Raw genomic sequence first — 8,182 nt, forward strand, 5'->3', positions numbered from 1 at the left:
ACTGTCGTGCCTAAGTGGCTCACATAGAAACATAGAAACTAAGAGCAGGAGTAGGCCATTCGGCCCTTCGAGCCTGCTCCGCCATTCATTATGATCATGGCTGATCATCCAACTCAATAGCCTGCTCCCACTTTCTCCCCATACCCTTTGATCCCCAAGAGCTATATCTAACTCCTTCTTGAAAACATACAATGTTTTGGTCTCTACTTGGCCATTGACGAAGTAGTAACTAAGTAGATAGCAGGAAAGTTATCTTTAAATGAGGGTTGTGTTTGAATAATCCTAAACAGGGATAGCTTGGTATGTGAAGCAGAACAATGGAGGTAATGTACACCCTGCCTCCCCAGTATGCTAAGGGCTGTTTGGCTTATGACATTACCAGAGACAGTTTAAAGATTATGAATGTGAAAAGATCAGATTAAGAAAATAAATTGAGAAAGAGAACACAAACACTAGTGGCTGGGAGGCTGTGGTTGACTGTTAAAAGAACAAGGAAGAGAAATGTATGAGTGAGGAATCATAGAATGGTCACAACATAAAAGGAGGCTATTCAGCCTATCGTGTCTATGCTGGCTCTCTGCAGGGGCAATTCACCTAGTGTCACTCCCCTGCCTTTTCCCTGTGGTCCTGGCCATTTCTCCTTTTCAGATAATGATCCAATTTCCTTTTCAATGCTGAGATTAAATCTGTCTCCACCACACTCTCAGGCAGTAGTGAGGATCATTCCAGACCCTAACTGCTTGACGTGTGAAAAAGTTTCTCCTCATGTCTCCATTGCTTCTTTGGCCAATAACCTTAAATCTGTGCCCTCATTCTCGATCCTTCCATCACTGGAAACAGTTTCTCCCTATCTACTCTGTCCAGACCCTCAGCATTTTGACTACGTCTCCTTGTATACTACACCTACACTTTTTGAGAATGCAGACGAGATAGGAGAACAATTCTGCTTAATCTTACACAGTCAAGAATAAACATGACATGACCCTGTGAAGCATGTGAATGAGGTTCATTCCACAATCACATTTAACATTAAGGTTGAGGCATCACTGATGTCAAGAATTATCTGGCAAGCGCCCACACACTGTGGTGATATGGAAGCATACTACATGGACGAGAGGCCCCTGATAGTGACATCTGCGATGAGTAGGGGGAGGGACCATGATTGACAGCAATACAGCTCATCATAAAAATGAGGCATACACATGAGGAGATGTGAAATGGTGTGATTCTATTTGCTTTTATGAACATTATATACATGTTGTGAACACCTGTGCCACCATTGCACTCCTAAATCTTTTTAACTTTATAACCCTACCATTATGTCTTGGGGCTTCCTCGACATCCACAGCGGAGGTGGAGTCAGCCTGCTGACTGCTTCTTCCCTTTGGGAGCCATGTCTTCCGTGGAGCAGTCCAGGGCTGCAGACATTAAAAAAGTTATTTAAATATGTGGCCCAGAGAGGGAAAGCATTGAGCTCATGGCAGGGTGGGTGAATGAGTTTGGCAGGCTTCCTCTGGAGGGCTGAGACCTGGAGGGCCTTGGCCTGCTTTGGGTGTTCTGCTGTGGGGTAGGTGCGCCCTCCTCAGCCTGTGGAGCTGGAGGTGATGCGGTCACAGGAAGAAGGGATTGGGATTGGCTGGACATTCCCGGAGTCACCTGGGTGGATGGCCCCGGGAAGTTCAACTGCTGGTCTTCCTCCCTATAAGTGCCCGAGGGCCCCTGGCTGACTTCTTGACGAGAAGGGACAGCTGGAGTGAGATCTAGGTGTCCCGCCCCCCCATCTCGTGTAGCTACTGATGGATGCAGCGATGAAGTGCTGCTCCTGCAGCAGTGCAGGCCAATGTCCTGGACCAAGGTCTCTATGGCGGCTGCCAACCTACCAGTGTTGGCCTCAGTGTGTTGATATAGCAGCGCTACCACCTCAGACTGAATGCAGACGGAATCTACCATCGTCTGATGAATGCACCAGACATCCCTTCCTGATGTTCCTGTGATTGTCGCTGCAGCTCCACCAACTCATTTTGGACCGAGTCCGGAGGCTTGTTATCTGACTCAGACTCAGCAGATTCCTGGCTTCCAACAGTCCTCTGAGTGCCGGCAACCTCGGATGTCCCTGCCTCCACCTACTGTGGACCAGATTGTGTGCTGTGGTCATCAGATTGTGACCTCAAGGCTGCTCTAGAATTAGATCCCACCTAAGTGTGTCTCTGCGATGCTGGATCGCAGGGTGAGCACTGTGATGGGTCTTCTGTGGTGCTCTCCTTTGGTTGCTCACCCGAGGTGGCATCGGGGCTGGAGCTGAGGGCCTGGCTTGTGAATGCCCTTGGGCGTTTTCCAGCGGTGCCTATGAGAGAACAAAGAGATAATTAGTGCATGGCAGGTGACTCTAAAACAGGATAATGAACTCACAGTCTGGTTGTCTGAGGGATGAGCTGGTGCAGGATCCTCACTTGGGTGTGGGCCACCCACCTCACTGTCGGCACAGGCCTGTCCACATCCTCTCTGGCTAGCTTGATGGCTCGATTCTCATAGGGAGTGAGGACCCTGATTTTGGTCATGGCACCCCTGGTCTGAGACCTCTCCCTTCGATTGTGTGTAAGTTTGTCCTGCATAAAGACAGATGGGGAGTGCGAGCAGGATGCATGACTGGGCAGACGATAAGGAATCCTGCCATGTGTGGGTGGTGAGTGAGGTCACGAACTGCAGAGCATATGAGGCCAGTGGAGATGTGAGGGTGTGTGTGAGAGAGTGAGTGGTGACGTCCCTTGAGCTGGCAGCGTGTGAGATACCAGTGAATGTTGATGGTTGGTGAGTGTGTGAGTTGAGAGTGATGAGATGGTTGCCTTACCCTGGTGGCAGGGATAAGATCGTTCTTCCTCTTTCTGCACTGGATGGCTGACTTCTGTGCTGTGTTGTCACTGACCACAGATGCCACTGCCTCCAAAGCCAGACTGGTGAGGTTGGTGGACCTTCTTCAGCCTTCACTAAGGTAGAGGGTATCGCGGCGGACCTCAACTGCATCCAGCAAGTGTTCCAGTGAGCTGTCACTGAATGTCAGAGCATCATGCTTCTTCCCTTTGGGAACCTTGTCTTCTGTGGAGCAGTCCTGTGCTGCAGACATTAAAGATGCTTTGCACAGCTGCCGTTTAAATATGGGGCCCAGCGTGAGGAAACGGTGAGCTCACAGCAGGGTGGGTGAATCAGAGACCACCGCCCATGATTCAGCATGTTTCCCATGCGTGCTTAATTAATGTGGCAGGAAGCAGACAATATGGTGTGAAAACCCGCCATTGCAGCCGGCGGGTAAAAGCCATTTTTCACACCTGCTGCTGCACTTAGTGCATTGAGGGGAAAATCCCCTCCTATATCTTTAACTATTTACATTGCATTTCTGTAACTTCCTTTTTACAACTACAGCTTCTAGCCACTCCAACTCCTACTCTTTCCCTCCCCAAGTCAGAGTGCTCGGGGATTTAATCTCTTCAGTATTGTCGGCCCTTCAGGAAGATAGCTTGGTGACATTTAAGCTTTCTTCTGCATCTGATAGGACATCATCATCTGCAGAATAAGACCACACTTTAGTAGCATTGCTGGGAAGCAGGGTGTAGGCTTCATGATGACTGAATTGCAAGGACAACGAAGACTTTTCAATGAAAGATTGATCTCAAGGAGAAGACTGAAGATAATTGTACTAGAAATATTCAGAAAATTCTGAGGAGCTTGTTGCTTCTTCAGAGAACTCTGGGAAGAAGCTTCTGAAGAGGAATGATCTTCAACTCCTGGGAAGACTGTCACAGCTGTATCATTGATTGCTGTATGAAAGAATGAAAAGGCATTCAAGATCTGAGATGTAAATGAACTTAGACAGCAAAGGAGAAAACAAGAGAATTTCAGTAAGCCTTTCAGGAACAGATAAAGAGATGATTTTTCAATGATATTTCTGGAACACTGTCTACTTTCTGTAGGCAGTGGTAGGCTACACTTCTCTCTGTATGAGGTTGCTGCACTATGGGGAATGGGAAGAGTTGCTGAGGATATGGAGACAAGGCAGCCTCATCTTATGCAATGAGAGGAATTTCCTGCAGACAATCAACTCTGGGATAAGATTACTGTACAGGATTCTGTGGCTTCAGAAGTGCTAAAGGTTCTGCTGCAGCTTCTGAGCTGACCTTCAACTCTGAAGAGTAGAGGACATTCAGCTGGATAAACCATTGTTTTATCTCCACCTTTTAACCTATTTCGATCCCTTCCCCCCACCCCACCCCCGCTAGGGCTATCTGTCACTTGCTCATCCTGCTTTCTACCCTTAATGTTAACATTGGCACACCCTTTAGCTGATATTACCACCGTCAACACCCCTTTGTCCTTTTGTCTATGACAGCTTTGGTAATCTCTTCTTTGCCTCCACCTATCACTGGCCCTCTATCCAGCTCCACCTGTTCCACCCCACTTAAACAGCTTATATTTCACCTCGTTTCTATTTTTCTTTAGTTCTGATGAAGAGTCATTCGGACTCGAAATGTTAACTGTCTTCCTCTCCGCAGATGCTGTCAGATCTGCTGAGTTTTTCCAGCTATTTTTGTTTTTGTTTCTTATAATTTGATGTTTGATGGATAAAGAGTCATTGGCTGAAGCTAGTCGATGTCATCTGCCAATGTGTTAACAGTTGCTCCAGTATCAATTTTAAAAGTAGTATCAAAGCCTTGAACTTGGACTGTAACTGACCAGTAATCTGGATGAAGACTATCTACTCCTCCAAGAAAGTCTGTAGATTTGTCTTGTTCCCGACTTTCCATTTCTTGGAAGGAATTTGTTTCTGGTCTTTGACTTTGATTAAAAATGTTGGATTTGCAGAAACGCTTGTCCAGTTTTGCCACACTGGAGGCCTTCCAATGGCCCCTGCTGGGCAGTGTTGGTGTCAATGCTAGGTTTTTGAGCCACAATGCATCTCAAAATGGTTGCTGGTGTGGAGCTTCCAGCCTCCATGGTTAGTTTGGCAAGCTTCCATATCGGCGGGGCCACTGCCCCTGGGCCTAATTTACGGAGTCATATGAAACTTCAGAGTCACCCCAAACTACAGCCCGATGGCCCGCGGAGTTCGGCCTGCATTGCACTGCTCGATAATGGGACCCGAGGTGAGTTAAAAAAGGTGTCAAAAGCTTTAATAATGGAATCAAAGTCCACAGTGGTCACCCTAAGGCATGCCCTTCCTTCGGAGAACTTTGTCTGCTACTGGGCCTACAACATCAAGAAAGGAACTAACTTGAAGCTTTGGGTATTTATTGTGAAGACCTGACACTGCTTGGTATTAGAGAAAATGGCGTTTCTATATCTCCCACTGCTGGCCTCTCTGCTGGCCCTCGAGGCAGTCAAACAGCCGGGGCAAGGGCATATCTCATCTGTTAATCCTTTATAATAAAGGGTTTTACTTTGATTTTATTTTAATTTTAAATCAAGTTTTGATTTTACTTTTTGCTACAGTGGTGGTGGATATTTGTTGGAGCATTACCTCTACCCATCCCTTGTTTGCACCCCTAATCCTATCCCATTTTACAGGATCAGGTTCATATTAAGGGCAGGTACTAGGCCATCTACACCAGGAAGCTGGAATGGTTCAGTGGGCATCTCTCCCACCTCTGAGCCGGAAAGTCCTGGATTCAAGTCCCACTCCAGGACTTGTTGGCTATGGTAAGAACCCAGCCACTGGACCCTGCAAGCCAACATGTATTGGTGCTGGTCTGTGGCCTGAATAAATGGGGAGGGTTAGCTACAAGAAGGACATCTGGTTGTAAAACCACCCACCAAATCTAAAAGTGAAGGTGACCTGCCAGCATTGTGGTGACCTGATGTAAAATTGGAATAGCTGCAAGAGTGAACAACCAACTGGACTATTCACAACCCAGAGGGAAATTGGTGTGATACTGGCTGAAGAAAGTGAAGGTTAAAGGAAAAAGTCAATTTTTAAAATTCCTCTTCTGTGATTGATTGCCTTGGTCATTTAAACTGAATCCACCTGTTTATACCAACCATGGGTGTCAGGGCTGCCACCATACTCCTTACATCCAACATTGTTAGGACATAAATGATGAATTTTACATCATTTAACATCATCCAGTCACCTGCATCCTATTTTAAAATGCCCACCCATGTTTAGGCAGGTATGTTATCAATTTCAGCAGAAAGTTTAACAAGTGGTATTGGTGGCAGGAGCTGGTAGAACAATTTTCTGCAAACTCAGGTTATCCTGCATCAAGAAGCACAATGCTTGCCCTCCAACAGCTTCCATAGTTTCCTTTTAAGTCAACCCACCATGGCACCAATATTTGATGCATAAGAAAATTGACACGGTAGCTCCTGCTGAAGATCTGGCATATGACAGTTCTATACTCACCAAGGATGCCAACTGAATTCAGAAATAATGAGATGAATATATCCACCAAACGAAGCATAGAATCCAAAATTGGTATCTTGAAGAGGTTGGCAAGTGCCTCGGAGGATGTGTGGATATTTTGAAATGCAACCTCAAGACGTGTTGTCAAAGATTGTGGCAATTTTTTGCATGCACCACGACTTTGCCCTGGAGAGAAATGCCATCATGGAGATCCTACTGGGATAAGCCACTCAGGTGTAGCAAGGAATCCAGCATGAGGAAGAGGAGCCAGAGGAAGTTGAGAAAGAGCTAGCTGCTACCTGTCATGTAGGAGACTCTAAATCAATTTCGATATGTGTTACCTGCATTTATAATTCTATTTGTTTCTTTTCCATGCTGCCCATAAAATTGCCTTCACCAACAGTGCTTCAAATTTACCAATAAATTCCCAAATGATCCATCCCCAACATAAACTGGGATTTTCCGTGCTTGCCAGTGTTGGCCGTGTTCGGTGTGTGAGTGGACAATATGGCGCGATCGGCTTCACAATGGCGTGGAACCAGTTTGCGATTGCCCGCTCAGCCCACCGACGGTGGGCTGTGTTCCCCGCAATTGGACGTCAGGAACCTCATTGTAATACATCTGCATATCAATCCAGCCCACCGGAATCCTTCTTCCCACTGGCTGGATTGTCCATCTTCACACCGATGTGTTTCAGAACAGCACATAGAAGGTGTGCACTTGGTGGGTTGCACTTTGAGGGGAACTCGAAGATGAGTACACAGCAAAAATGTGCAGTGCTCGCCAGGGTCACCTGTTGGACTTCAAGCCTGAGGTGCGTTGAGGAGGGTGGTCAAGGGCTGACTTGTGGTTGAGGCGATTTGTGGGGGGAGCAAGGACAGTCCTGCCATTGAGGTGACTTGTTGTGAGGGGGTGGGGATTGCAAGGGCAGCCCTGCTGTTGAGGTGACTTGTGGGAGGGGGCAAGGGCTGCCTTACGGTTGAATATAGTGCACAAGCATTTGGGCGGTGGGGTAGGGTGGGCAAGGGAAGCGACCACGCGTTAGGGACACTTTGTATAAAGTGACTATTCCTCTGCAACTGAGACAGTTCAAGTGCAGCCATTGCTGTGATTGGAGTCGGGCTTCTAGCTTATCTGCCCACTCAAGCAACGCAGAGGCATCAAAGTGCCACCAAGTGCTCCAGAGCTTTTCATCCTCTCCAGCACAGACTGCAAAGTCATGAGCAATTTTTTTCTCAGCCCTACTAAAGCAGGGCTACAAAAAATTAACTTAAACCCTGTGTGCTCCTCTCCACGGAAATCTTTGGTAAAAGGCGAAAGGTTTTTACCACCTGAAGAGTGCAGAACAGTTGTACGAATGCACACGTTGTACAATCTCCTCGCTAAAGCTGGCTGTAGAGCAGTCACTGGTGGAGATGCTCACAGCCCCTTGCAATGTCATCATCTCGGTTTGGACCAGCCTCCCCCATGGTTCAAGCTAACAGTGCAGTCTTGCAGTGCGGGTTAGGAGAATGCATGCACCTAAGCTGAGAGTTGAGCATGCAGTCCAGTGGGCAAAGCTGCTGCCAATTGGCTGGGTGGAGTGGGGCAGAGGTGGATGGGATCTTGGGCAGCCATGCAGCACACTAATCTTTGGCCATCCAAGTGGTGGCCATTGCTCTCCGTGAAATGTTAAGTGGCCTTCATACTTAACCAGGACAGGTCCTTAGTACACTCATGCTAACCCACGTATCTCTCTCTTTCATCCTGCAGGAGGAGTACATCAGGAGCATGGAGCCTGGTGTATTAGCT

General features: G+C 47.3%; 1 non-coding gene across 1 annotated transcript; it reads right to left on the reverse strand.

Annotated features, from left to right (window-relative positions):
• Positions 1-7,628: 7,628 nt before the first annotated feature.
• Positions 7,629-7,739, reverse strand: LOC144690209 (U5 spliceosomal RNA). Its single transcript, XR_013578811.1, has one exon. It is a non-coding gene; the product is annotated as a U5 spliceosomal RNA (small nuclear RNA).
• Between the last annotated feature and the right edge of the window lie 443 nt (positions 7,740-8,182).

The sequence above is a fragment of the Cetorhinus maximus genome, chromosome 14 (genome assembly GCF_964194155.1).
Source record: "Cetorhinus maximus chromosome 14, sCetMax3.hap1.1, whole genome shotgun sequence".
Classification (NCBI taxonomy): domain Eukaryota; kingdom Metazoa; phylum Chordata; class Chondrichthyes; order Lamniformes; family Cetorhinidae; genus Cetorhinus; species Cetorhinus maximus.